Source organism: Triticum urartu, chromosome 1 (genome assembly GCF_003073215.2).
Source record: "Triticum urartu cultivar G1812 chromosome 1, Tu2.1, whole genome shotgun sequence".
Classification (NCBI taxonomy): domain Eukaryota; kingdom Viridiplantae; phylum Streptophyta; class Magnoliopsida; order Poales; family Poaceae; genus Triticum; species Triticum urartu.
The window spans coordinates 376,076,209-376,089,257 of NC_053022.1; positions in this window are offsets into that span (position 1 = coordinate 376,076,209).

Here is a 13,049-nt window from a genome sequence, read left to right on the forward strand (position 1 = left end):
TGACGAGCCTAGCATATGCAGATATGGCCTCGGAACACGGAGACCGAAAGGTCGAGCGTGAATCATATAGTAGATATGATCAACATAACGATGTTCACCATTGAAAACTACTCCATCTCACGTGATGATCGGTTATGGTTTAGTTGATTTGGATCACGTAATCACTTAGAAGATTAGAGGGATGTCTATCTAAGTGGGAGTTCTTAAGTAATTTGATTAATTGAACTTAAACTTATCATGAACTTAGTACCTGATAGTATCTTGCTTGTTTATGTTGATTGTAGATAGATGGCTCGTGCTGTTGTTCCATTGAATTTTAATGCGTTCCTTGAGAAAGCAAAGTTGAAAGATGATGGTAGAAATTATACGGACTGGGTCCGTAACTTGAGGATTATCCTCATTGCTGCTCAGAAGAATTACGTCCTGGAAGCACCGCTGGGTGCCAGGCCTGCTGCTGGAGCAACACCAGATGTTATGAACGTCTGGCAGAGCAAAGCTGATGACTACTCGATAGTTCAGTGTGCCATGCTTTACGGCTTAGAATCGGGACTTCAACGACGTTTTGAACGTCATGGAGCATATGAGATGTTCCAGGAATTGAAGTTAATATTTCAAGCAAATGCCCGGATTGAGAGATATGAAGTCTCCAATAAGTTCTATAGCTGCAAGATGGAGGAGAACAATTCTGTCAGTGAGCATATACTCAAAATGTCTGGGTATAATAATCACTTGATTCAATTGGGAGTTAATCTTCCGGATGATTGCATCATTGACAGAATTCTCCAATCACTGCCACCAAGCTACAAGAGCTTCGTGATGAACTATAATATGCAAGGGATGAACAAGACTATTCCCGAGCTCTTCGCAATGCTGAAAGCTGCGGAGGTAGAAATCAAGAAGGAGCATCAAGTGTTGATGGTTAACAAGACCACTAGTTTCAAGAAAAAGGGCAAAGGGAAGAAGAAGGGGAACTTCAAGAAGAACAGCAAGCAAGTTGCTGCTCAGGAGAAGAAACCCAAGTCTGTACCTAAGCCTGAAACTGAGTGCTTCTACTGCAAGCAGACTGGTCACTGGAAGCGGAACTGCCCCAAGTATTTGGCGGATAAGAAGGATGGCAAGGTGAACAAAGGTATATGTGATATACATGTTATTGATGTGTACCTTACTAGAGCTCGCAGTAGCACCTGGGTATTTGATACTGGTTCTGTTGCTAATATTTGCAACTCGAAACAGGGACTACGGAATAAGCGGGCACTGGCAAAGGACGAGGTGATGATGCGCGTGGGAAACGGTTCCAAAGTCGATGTGATCGCGGTCGGCACGCTACCTCTACATCTACCTTCGGGATTAATATTAGACCTAAATAATTGTTATTTGGTGCCAGCGTTGAGCATGAACATTATATCTGGATCTTGTTTGATGCGAGACGGTTATTCATTTAAATCAGAGAATAATGGTTGTTCTATTTATATGAGTAATATCTTTTATGGTCATGCACCTTTGAAGAGTGGTCTATTTTTGATGAATCTCGATAGTAGTGATACACATATTCATAATGTTGAAGCCAAAAGGTGCAGAGTTGATAATGAAAGTGCAACTTATTTGTGGCACTGTCGTTTAGGTCATATCGATGTAAAGTGCATGAAGAAACTCCATACTGATGGACTTTTGGAACCACTTGATTATGAATCACTTGGTACTTGCGAACCGTGCCTCATGGGCAAGATGACTAAAACACCGTTCTCCGGTACTATGGAGAGAGCAACAGATTTGTTGGAAATCATACATACCGATGTATGTGGTCCGATGAATATTGAGGCTCGTGGCGGATATCGTTATTTTCTCACCTTCACAGATGACTTAAGAAAATATGGGTATATCTACTTAATGAAACATAAGTCTAAAACATTTGAAAAGTTCAAAGAATTTCAGAGTGAAGTTGAAAATCATCGTAACAAGAAAATAAAGTTTCTACGATCTGATCGTGGAGGAGAATATTTGAGTTACGAGTTTGGTGTACATTTGAAAAATTGTGGAATAGTTTCACAACTCACGCCACCCGGAACACCACAGCGTAATGGTGTGTCCGAACGTCGTAATCGTACTTTACTAGATATGGTGCGATCTATGATGTCTCTTACTGATTTACCGCTATCGTTTTGGGGTTATGCTTTAGAGACGGCCGCATTCACGTTAAATAGGGCACCATCAAAATCCATTGAGACGACGCCTTATGAACTGTGGTTTGGCAAGAAACCAAAGTTGTCGTTTCTTAAAGTTTGGGGCTGCGATGCTTATGTGAAAAAGCTTCAACCTGATAAGCTCGAACCCAAATCGGAGAAATGTGTCTTCATAGGATACCCAAAGGAAACTGTTGGGTACATCTTCTATCACAGATCCGAAGGCAAGACATTCGTTGCTAAGAATGGATCCTTTCTAGAGAAGGAGTTTCTCTCGAAAGAAGTGAGTGGGAGGAAAGTAGAACTTGACGAGGTAACAGTACCTGCTCCTTTATTGGAAAGTAGTACATCACAGAAAACTGTTTCTGCGACACCTACACCAATAAGTGAGGAAGCTAATGATGATGGTCATGAAACTTCAGATCAAGATACTACTGAACCTCGTAGATCAACTAGAGTAAGATCCGCGCCAGAGTGGTACGGTAATCCTATTCTGGAAATCATGCTACTAGATCATGATGAACCTACGAACTATGAAGAAGCGATGGTGAGCCCAGATTCCGCAAAGTGGCTTGAAGCCATGAAATCTGAGATGGGATCCATGTATGAGAACAAAGTATGGACTTTGGTTGACTTGCCCGATGATCGTCAAGCAATTGAGAATAAATGGATCTTCAAGAAGAAGACTGACGCTGATGGTAATGTTACTGTCTACAAAGCTCGACTTGTCGCGAAAGGTTTTCGGCAAGTTCAAGGGATTGACTACGATGAGACCTTCTCACCCGTAGCGATGCTTAAGTCCATCCGAATCATGTTAGCAATTGCCGCATTTTATGATTATGAAATTTGGCAAATGGATGTCAAAACTGCATTCCTGAATGGATTTCTGGAAGAAGAGTTGTATATGATGCAACCAGAAGGTTTTGTCGATCCAAAAGGAGCTAACAAAGTGTGCAAGCTCTAGCGATCCATTTATGGACTGGTGCAAGCCTCTCGGAGTTGGAATAAACGCTTTGATAGTGTGATCAAAGCATTTGGTTTTATACAGACTTTCGGAGAAGCCTGTATTTACAAGAAAGTGAGTGGGAGCTCTGTAGCATTTCTGATATTATATGTGGATGACATATTACTAATTGGAAATGATATAGAATTTCTGGATAGCATAAAGGGATACTTGAATAAGAGTTTTTCAATGAAAGACCTCGGTGAAGCTGCTTACATATTAGGCATAAAGATCTATAGAGATAGATCAAAACGCTTAATTGGACTTTCACAAACAACATACCTTGACAAAATTTTGAAGAAGTTCAAAATGGATCAAGCAAAGAAAGGATTCTTGCCTGTGTTACAAGGTGTGAAATTGAGTAAGACTCAATGCCCGACCACTGCAGAAGATAGAGAGAATATGAAAGATGTTCCCTATGCATCAGCGATAGGATCTATCATGTATGCAATGCTGTGTACCAGACCTGATGTGTGCCTTGCTATAAGTCTAGCAGGGAGGTACCAAAGTAATCCAGGAGTGGATCACTGGACAGCGATCAAGAACATCCTGAAATACCTGAAAAGGACTAAGGATATGTTTCTCGTATATGGAGGTGACAAAGAGCTCGTCGTAAATGGTTACATTGATGCAAGCTTTGACACTGATCCGGACGATTCTAAATCGCAAACCGGATACGTGTTTACATTAAACGGTGGAGCTGTCAGTTGGTGCAGTTCTAAACAAAGCGTCGTAGCAGGATCTACATGTGAAGCGGAGTACATAGCTGCTTCGGAAGCAGCGAACGAAGGAGTCTAGATGAAGGAGTTCATATCCGATCTAGGTGTCATACCTAGTGCATCGGGTCCAATGAAAATCTTTTGTGACAATACTGGTGCAATTGCCTTGGCAAAGGAATCCAGATTTCACAAGAGAACCAAGCTCATCAAGAGACGCTTCAATTCCATCCGGGATCTAGTCCAGGTGGGAGACATAGAGATTTGCAAGATACATACGGATCTGAATGTTGCAGACCCATTGACTAAGCCTCTACCACGAGCAAAACATGATCAGCACCAAGGCTCCATGGGTGTTAGAATCATTACGGTGTAATCTAGATTATTGACTCTAGTGCAAGTGGGAGACTGAAGGAAATGTGCCCTAGAGGCAATAATAAAGTTATTATTTATTTCCTTATAATCATGATAAAAGGTTTATTATTCATGCTAGAATTGTATTATCCGGAAACATAATACATGTGTGAATACATAGACAAACAAAGTGTCACTAGTATGCCTCTACTTGACTAGCTCGTTAATCAAAGATGGTTATGTTTCCTAACCGTGAACAATGAGTTGTTATTTGATTAACGGGATCACATCATTAAGAGAATGATCTGATTGACATGACCCATTCCATTAGCTTAGCACCCGATCGCTTAGTATGTTGCTATTGCTTTCTTCATGACTTATACATGTTCCTGTAACTATGAGATTATGCAACTCCCGTTTACCGGAGGAACACTTTGGGTACTACCAAACGTCACAACGTAACTGGGTGATTATAAAGGAGTACTACAGGTGTCTCCAAAGGTACATGTTGGGTTGGCATATTTCGAGAATAGGTTTTGTCACTCCGATTGTCGGAGAGGTATCTCTGGGCCCTCTCGGTAATGCACATCACATAAGCCTTGCAAGCATTGCAACTAATGAGTTAGTTGCGAGATGATGTATTACGGAACGAGTAAAGAGACTTGCCGGCAACGAGATTGAACTAGGTATGGGATACTGACGATCGAATCTCGGGCAAGTAACATACCGATGACAAAGGGAACAACGTATGTTGTTATGCGGTCTGACCGATAAAGATCTTCGTAGAATATGTAGGAGCCAGTATGGGCATCCAGGTCCCGCTATTGGTTATTGACTGGAGACATGTCTCGGTCATGTCTACATTGTTCTCGAACCCGTAGGGTCTGCACGCTTAAGGTTACGATGACAGTTATATTATGAGTTTAGGCGTTTTGATGTACCGAGGGTTGTTTGGAGTCCCGGATGTGATCACGGACATGACGAGGAGTCTCGAAATGGTAGAGACGTGAAGATTGATGTATTGTAAGCCTATGTTTGGATATCGGAAGTGTTCTGGGTGAAATCGGGATTTTACCGGAGTACCGGGAAGGTTACCGGAACCCCCCGGGAGCTAAATGGGCCATGATGGGCCTTGGTGGAAAAGAGAAGAGGCAGCCCTACATGGGCTGCGCGCCTCCCCCTTCCCCTAGTCCTATTAGGACTAGGAGAGGTGGCCGGCCCCCTCTCTCTCTTTTCCCCCTCCGCGAATCCTATTCCAACTAGGATTGGGGGGGGGGAATCCTACTCCCAGAGGGAGTAGGACTCTCCTGGCGCGCCACACCTTGGCCGGCCAGCCTCCCCCCCTCTAGTCCTTTATATACTGAGGCAGAGGCACCCTAGAACACACAAGTTGATCCATGTGATCTATTCCTTAGCCGTGTGCGGTGCCCCCAGCCACCATATTCCTCGATAATACTGTAGCGGAGTTTAGGCGAAGCCCTGCTGCTGTAGTGCATCAAGATCGTTACCACGCCGTCGTGCTGACGGAACTCTTCCCCGACACTTTGCTGGATTGGAGTCCGGGGATCATCATCGAGCTGAACGTGTGCTCGAACTCGGAGGTGCCGTAGTTTCGGTGCTTGATCGGTTGGATCGCGAAGACGTACGACTACTTCCTCTACGTTGTGTCAACGCTTCCGCAGTCGGTCTGTGAGGGTACGTAGACAACACTCTCCCCCCTCGTTGCTTTGCATCACCATGATCTTGCGTGTGCGTAGGAATTTTTTTGAAATTACTACGAAACCCAACAGTTAGTTTCATCCCATGGCTTATATCTGCTCACTGTTCAGGATATCGGTAGCTGGTACCATATAGGCCGATAGCTGATAAGGGACTAATCGGTGAATCAGACTTTTAACTGAATATATCTGCAACCCATCTTTCCTTAGGTTAACTAGGGCCATATGTAATATATCTGAGGCTACATAGCAACATGCACTGTACTTAATGTCTAAATATGCAATCCTAGGCTACATAGCAACAAGGAAGAGTGTTACATTAATGTTCTAATGATGTCTAGATATATGTAGAAGAGCAGCAGAAGCAACATCAACAACACAACCCTGTTTGGATACTCAACTGAGCTAGAGGTTAGAGTTAGTTTCTAGCTCATTACTAACCCTGAACTAACTCCATCTAAAGAGTTGTTTGGATGGCAGGGTTAGATTGACAATAAATGCACTAGGAGAACTAGACCCAATTAGCACCTCTTGGGTTGGATACTAGTTTTTTTGGGTGGGTTATAGATGCAACTAGCTCAAACTAGCCCTCTTGTTTAGATATACTTTAGGGCTATTTGAGCTCGAACTAGCTCAAACTAACTGTAACCCGTGGATACAGCAGCAGATAATTTGTAAGAATGAACTAAACTCCTTCCGGCCCATAATATAAGATGTTAATTCATCTAATATGTGAGTATATTGGATGTTATAAGATACTCCCTCCGTTCCTAAATATTTGTCTTTTTAGAGATTTCAAATGGACTACCACATATGGATGTATATAGACATATTATAAAAGAGTGTTGTACTACATCATTGTGCAATTGCTGTTTAGCTTCTAATATTAACTTGGTGCTTTTAGGTACATATGTCATTGGTAAAGATCCGCGTTTCGACCCTTTCTGCATATGGGGCAATGAGATATCGATGAACCAGCATCAAGTGAGGAAGCTGATAAAGATTGTTAGTAAAATGGGTTCAAAGATGGCAATTAAACCATTTGTTTACACTTTATCCAAGACAACAGCGAACTGCAGGATGGTAAGTAAGAACTCTGCAGCCTTCTTTTTACTGCCCATAATGAGTTGTGTTAGATGACAATGTTTGAATCTTTTTCCTTTGCAGTGGTTGCCAAAGTAGTTTACTCAAGATTACCTCTCAAACTACATGATTGCTGGGCAAGCAAAGGTTAAAGTATTTCTACCAGAACACGATGATTATCTAGATGTTTTCATGAAGACCGTGAAGGATGGTCGGTCGGCCATCACAAGGGGTTGGACTAGAGTCGTGCGTGCCTTCTGCATGGAGGGCACAATATGGGCGTTCTGCTTCACCTTGTTCAGCAACCAGAATATATATCGCCTCTTTCTTTACCGTCTTTAATAGTACAAGTATACAACTGTGGTTCATCATTCTTCATTTGGTTCTTATGTAATTCTTGAACATATGTACCTATGAATCGAATAATGCATTGGTTGTTTGAACTTGATGGATCTGAATAAAGCTGTAGCATACATTCAAATTCAAATCCAAATCCGGTACAATTTGGAAAAGCAGCAATTAAATTACGGTGAAATTACGCTCTCCAGGTTGTTACGGCACACACGGTTGGTAAAACACAAACATTTGCGATATGCACCATAATCGGAGATGGTTCACAGAGAGGAAACATGTGCAAGCATGCACACCGTTGCCGTTTGCAAAGCATGTGCGATGTCAGACAATATCACAAACGGTGCGGGCAAACTAAACGTTTGTGTTAGTTGCATTATCGTACACGATTCGCAACCATGAACTATTTCTGATGAAGTATGCATCATAAACGTTGCACCACAGATTAGCGTGTGCGATAGTTGTCGTGTACGACGATGTTACGACGGTCCAACATTTCGTAATCCTGTCCGACACTCGTACGAAGATTAGCTAATCTTCTTAACGGTGAACCGTTTGTGATGGGCCGCGCATCATACACGTTCTATAATAGTGAACCGTTTGTGATGGGCCACGCATCGTAAACGTAGCACCACAGAATACCGACTGCGATGGCAATGCGTGTAGAAACGAGTAGGAGTACTGTAGGGGCCCGATCCCCGACAGTTTCTAGGTCATGTGTGAAGAACCCCCCTATCGCCCACACTCACTTGGCGACGGTTCCAAATGCCGTCGCGGAAAGGGGTTTTAAACCGTTTGTTTAGGACCGACGTGCACCAGTGCAAGACGGTTCCCGAGGGGGCCACGAGGCACCTGGGTGCGCCCAGGTGGCTCATGGGGCCCTAGTAAGTCGGTTGCTACCTTTCTTTCACCACAAGAAAGATAATATTAGGAAGAATACAGTGTTAAAATTTCAGCCCAACCGGAGTTACGGATCTCCGGAAATTTAAGAAACGGTTTTCGGCGAGAAAATAGGAACGCGAAACAGAAAAGAACAGAGAGAGAGATCCAGTCTCGAAGGGGCTCCTGCCCTTCGGAGTCATGGAGATCATGGACTAGAGGGGAAAGTCTCCTCCCACCTAGGGGGGAGGCCAAGGAAAAGAATAATGAGGGGGCTCTCTCCCGATGGCACCGGAACATCGCCGGGGGAACCATCATGACGACGATCTACACCAACAACTTCGCCGCCGTCATCACCAACTCTCCCTCTCTATGCAGTGATGCAACACCTCTTCTCCCCGCTGTAATCTCTACTTAATCATGGTGCTTAATTTTATGTATTATTATCCAATGATGTAAGGATATCCTATGATGTTTGAGTAGATTCTTTTTGTCCTATGGGTTGATTGATGATCATGATTGGTCTGGGTTGTATGTTTTATTTTGGTGCTATCCTATGGTGCCCTCCATGTTGCGCAAGCATGTGGGATTACCATTGTAAGGTGTTGCAATACGTTCATAATTCGCCTATAGTGGGTGGCGAGAGTGGGGGGGGGGGTTGTTGTGTATGAGAGTAAAGAGGACGTGTTACTTAAGTCTACGGTTGAGTTTTACCTTAATGATCTTTAGTAGTTGCGGATACTTTCTAGTGTTCCAATCATAAGTTCATATGATCCAAGTACAGAAAGTATGTTAGCTCATGCCTCTCTCTCATATAAAATTGCAATAATGATTACCGGTCTAGTTATTGATTGCCTAGAGACAAATCCTTCTCTTGTGTTACAAAAGCCCTCTACTAAAACTAACTTTTACTATCTTGCAAATTACTCCTAGTTTTATTCTCCCTAAGTACATATAGTTTTATTCTTACAAAGTAGTTCTACCATTACACCTACAAAGTACTTCTAGTTTCATACTTGTTCTAGGTGAAGCAAACGTTAAGTGTGCGTAAAGTTGTATCGGTGGTCGATAGAACTTGAAGAGAATATAAATTCTAACTTTAGATCCTCGTTGGGTTCAACACTCTTATTTATTGAAAAAACTATAATTGATCCCCTATACTTGTGGGTTATCAAGACCTTTTTCTGGCGCTTTTGCCTAATACATCTCCAACGTATCCATAATTTTGTATTGTTCCATGCTTATAGTATCAATCTTGGATGTTTTATATGCAATTATATATCATTTTTTGGGACTAACTGATGACCCACAAATATAGGGGATCAATCGTAGTCCTTTCGTTAAGTAAGAGTGTCAAACTCAACAAGGAGCAAAGGGAAATGGCAAGTGGTTTTCAGCAAGGTATTTTCTGCGATCATCGAAATTAGTGGTAATGGGTAGTTTGATAGCAAGATAATTTGTAACAAGTGACAAGTAGCAATAGTAACTAAGGTGCAGCAAGGTAGCCCAATCATTTTTGTTGCAAAGGACAGGTCAGAACGGTCTCTTATAATAAGCAAAGCATTCTTGAGGACACACGGGAATTTCATCTAGTCACTTTCATCATGTTTATTTGATTCGTGTTTGCTACTTTGATAATTTGATATGTGGGTGGAACGGTGTTTGGGTGTTGTTCTTACTTGAATAAGCCTCCCACTTATGATTGACCCCTCTCGCAAGCATCCACAACTATGGAAGAAGAATTAAGATAAATCTAACCAGAGCATTAAACATATGGATCCAAACCAGCCCCTTACGAAATAGCGCATAAACTAGGGTTTAAGCTTCTATCACTCTAGCAACCCATCATCTAATCACTACTCCACAATGCACTTCCTTAGGCCAAAATATGGTGAAGTGTCATGTAGTCGATGTTCACATAACACCACTAAGGGAAACAACAACATACATATGATCAAAATATCGAACGAATACCAAATTCACATGATTACTTATGACAAGACTTCTCCCATGTACTCAAGAACAAAAGTAACTACTCACACATCATATTCATGTCCAAGATCAGAGGGGTATTGAATACATAATGGATCAGAGGTTTTTCTCACCAAATAAACCAACTAGCATCAACTACAAGATGTAATCAACATTACTAGCAACCCACAGGTACCAATCTGAGGTTTTGATACAAAGATTGAATACAAGAGATGAACTAGGGTTTGAGATGAGATGGTGCCGGTGAAGATGTTGATGAAGATTGGTCCTGCCATGATGAGAGGGTTGTTGGTGATGACGATGGCTTCGATTTCCTCCTTCCGGAGGGAAGTGTCCCCGGCAGAATCGCTTCGCTGGAGAGCAAAAGTGCTCCTGCCCAAGTTCCACCTCGAGACGACGGTGCTCCGTCCTGAAAGTCCTCTCCTTAATTTTTTAAGAGAAATGGGATTATATACTAGAAGATGGGCACTGGGGGCTGGCCAGGGCCCCCAAAATCCATTAGGGTGCGTCCTGGTGCCTTGTGGGAACTTGGGTGCCCCCCTGGTAATTTTTTATGCACTATTTTTTATTTATTCCAAAATATATATCTGTAAAATTTAAGCTCATTTGGAGATGTGCATAATAGGTATCTCTGACATAGCTTTTTTAGGTCCAGAATTCTAGCTACCGACAATCTCCCTCTTCATGTAAATCTTCCATTAATTAGAGAGAAAAGGAATTAGAATTGCTCCACAAAGTGTTATATTGACTTAAAACACTATAAATAATAGTAGGAAAACATGATGCAAAATGGACGTATCAACTCCCCCAAGCTTAGACCTCGCTTGTCCTCAAGCAAAGACGACATCGATAATCATGTCCACGTGTTTAGAGGGAGAGGTGTCGATAAAAACAAAATACAGACATAGTAGAATCATGATCATTATTATAGCGGCAACATTCATTATCATAGAACTTTTCTTGAGCAAGTAACAATTCATCACAACAACGAAGTAGAAGGCATAAACTTTCTTGAAAACTAACAAACTATGTTCTCAGCCAACAATGCAATTGCAATTCATCATATTTTCAGACAGGGTCTCATGTAGGAGCTTTTTAGCAAGTCCACATACTCAACCATCATTTAGTCTTCTATGATTGCTAACACTCACAACATATATATGGAGCAAAAAATTTCAGCTAGACACATAGAAAGATAGGGGCTTATAATTTTGCCCCCAACTTATTCACCTCAGGGGTAATGTCAACAATAATAACTCATGATCACTTATATCCAACCGGATATATATGCCTAGATCTTTCCCTACCACATGATGCTTGCAAAATAAAAAAATAAAAAGGAATAGAGCAGAACACTTGTAACACCCCGAATGTAATTTACCTTATATGTACTCCAACTCTTGCCGTTTCCGGCACTAAGTTATTTTATTTTCCTCGGGTTCGGGTTTTTGTCTCCGTGTGTTGTTTCCTTTGTCATGCATCTCATATCATGTCATCATGCGCATTGCATTTGCATACGTGTTCGTCTCATGCATCCGAGCATTTTCTCCGTTGTCCGTTTTGCATTCCGGCGCTCCTATCTCCTCCAGTGATCCTTTCTACCTCTTTTCATGTGTGGGGGTTAAACATTTCCGGATTGGACCGAGACTTGCCAAGCGGCCTTGGTTTACTACCGGTAGACCACCTGTCAAGTTTCGTGCCATTTGGACTTCGTTTGATACTCCAACGGTTAACCGAGGGACCGAGAAGGCCTCGTTTGTGTTGCAGCCCAACACCCTTCCAATTTGGCCCAAAACCCACCTAAACCCTCTCCATCATCTAGAGCGTTCGATCATGATCGCGTGGCCGAAAACCGTGCTCAATTTGGAGCCTCCTAGCTCTTCCTACCTATAAAACTAGACCTCCCCCCGAAATTTCGGGTCAAAACCACCCTAAACCTAGATCCCCTTGCCCTCAGCGCGCCGGACACGTCCGGGCGCGCCGGGCACCTCGCCACCGACCAATCCACGGGCGCCACCTGTCCCGGGCAGGACCGCTTCGCCGCCGGTCCGCGCCAGGCCCGCGGGGCCCGGAGCAGGCCCTCCCGGCCCGGTCTGCTCCGCCGCCTCACGCCCGCGCCCCGCCGCCTTCCTTCCTCGCGCCGCCGCCCGAAGAGCGTGCCGGCCGCCGCGCCGCCATTTCCGGCAGCCACCGCTCCGACCTTCGCCGGCCAGACACCTCGCCGCCTTGCCCGACCGTGCCGTGCCGCAGGAGCTTCGCCACCGAACCGCGCCGCGCCGGCGACGCCTCCTCAGCTCCCTATGAGCCCCTCCACGCCGACGAGCTCCCTCAGCTCCGGTCACCATGCTGTCATCCTCACCGATGAACCTCGTTGTGCGCGCCACCGCGATCCAGATCTGAGCTACAGTAACCCTAGTTTGGGTTGACTTTTCCCCCTCTCCTCCTGATATTTTTGCTATCTTTGTCATGTCGTAACTTTTCGTCTGTGGCTCCGTTTTGCGCGTGTAGCATATCAAAATGTTTGTCTCAGAGAGTACATCATTTCATCTCATTATCATTTTTATTTGAGCTCATCTTGATGCCCGAAATGCTGTTGGAAGAGGTCTATGTGATATAATTGTCAGATCTATTTCATCAAATAGCTATTTGTCATTTTTGCCATGATTAATGTGTGCATGATATGCTCCTGATTTCTACATGAGTTTTGTTATATGCCATGCCATCTTTACAGAGGTGCTTACCATGTATTTTTGTGATATGTGTGGTGACTAGC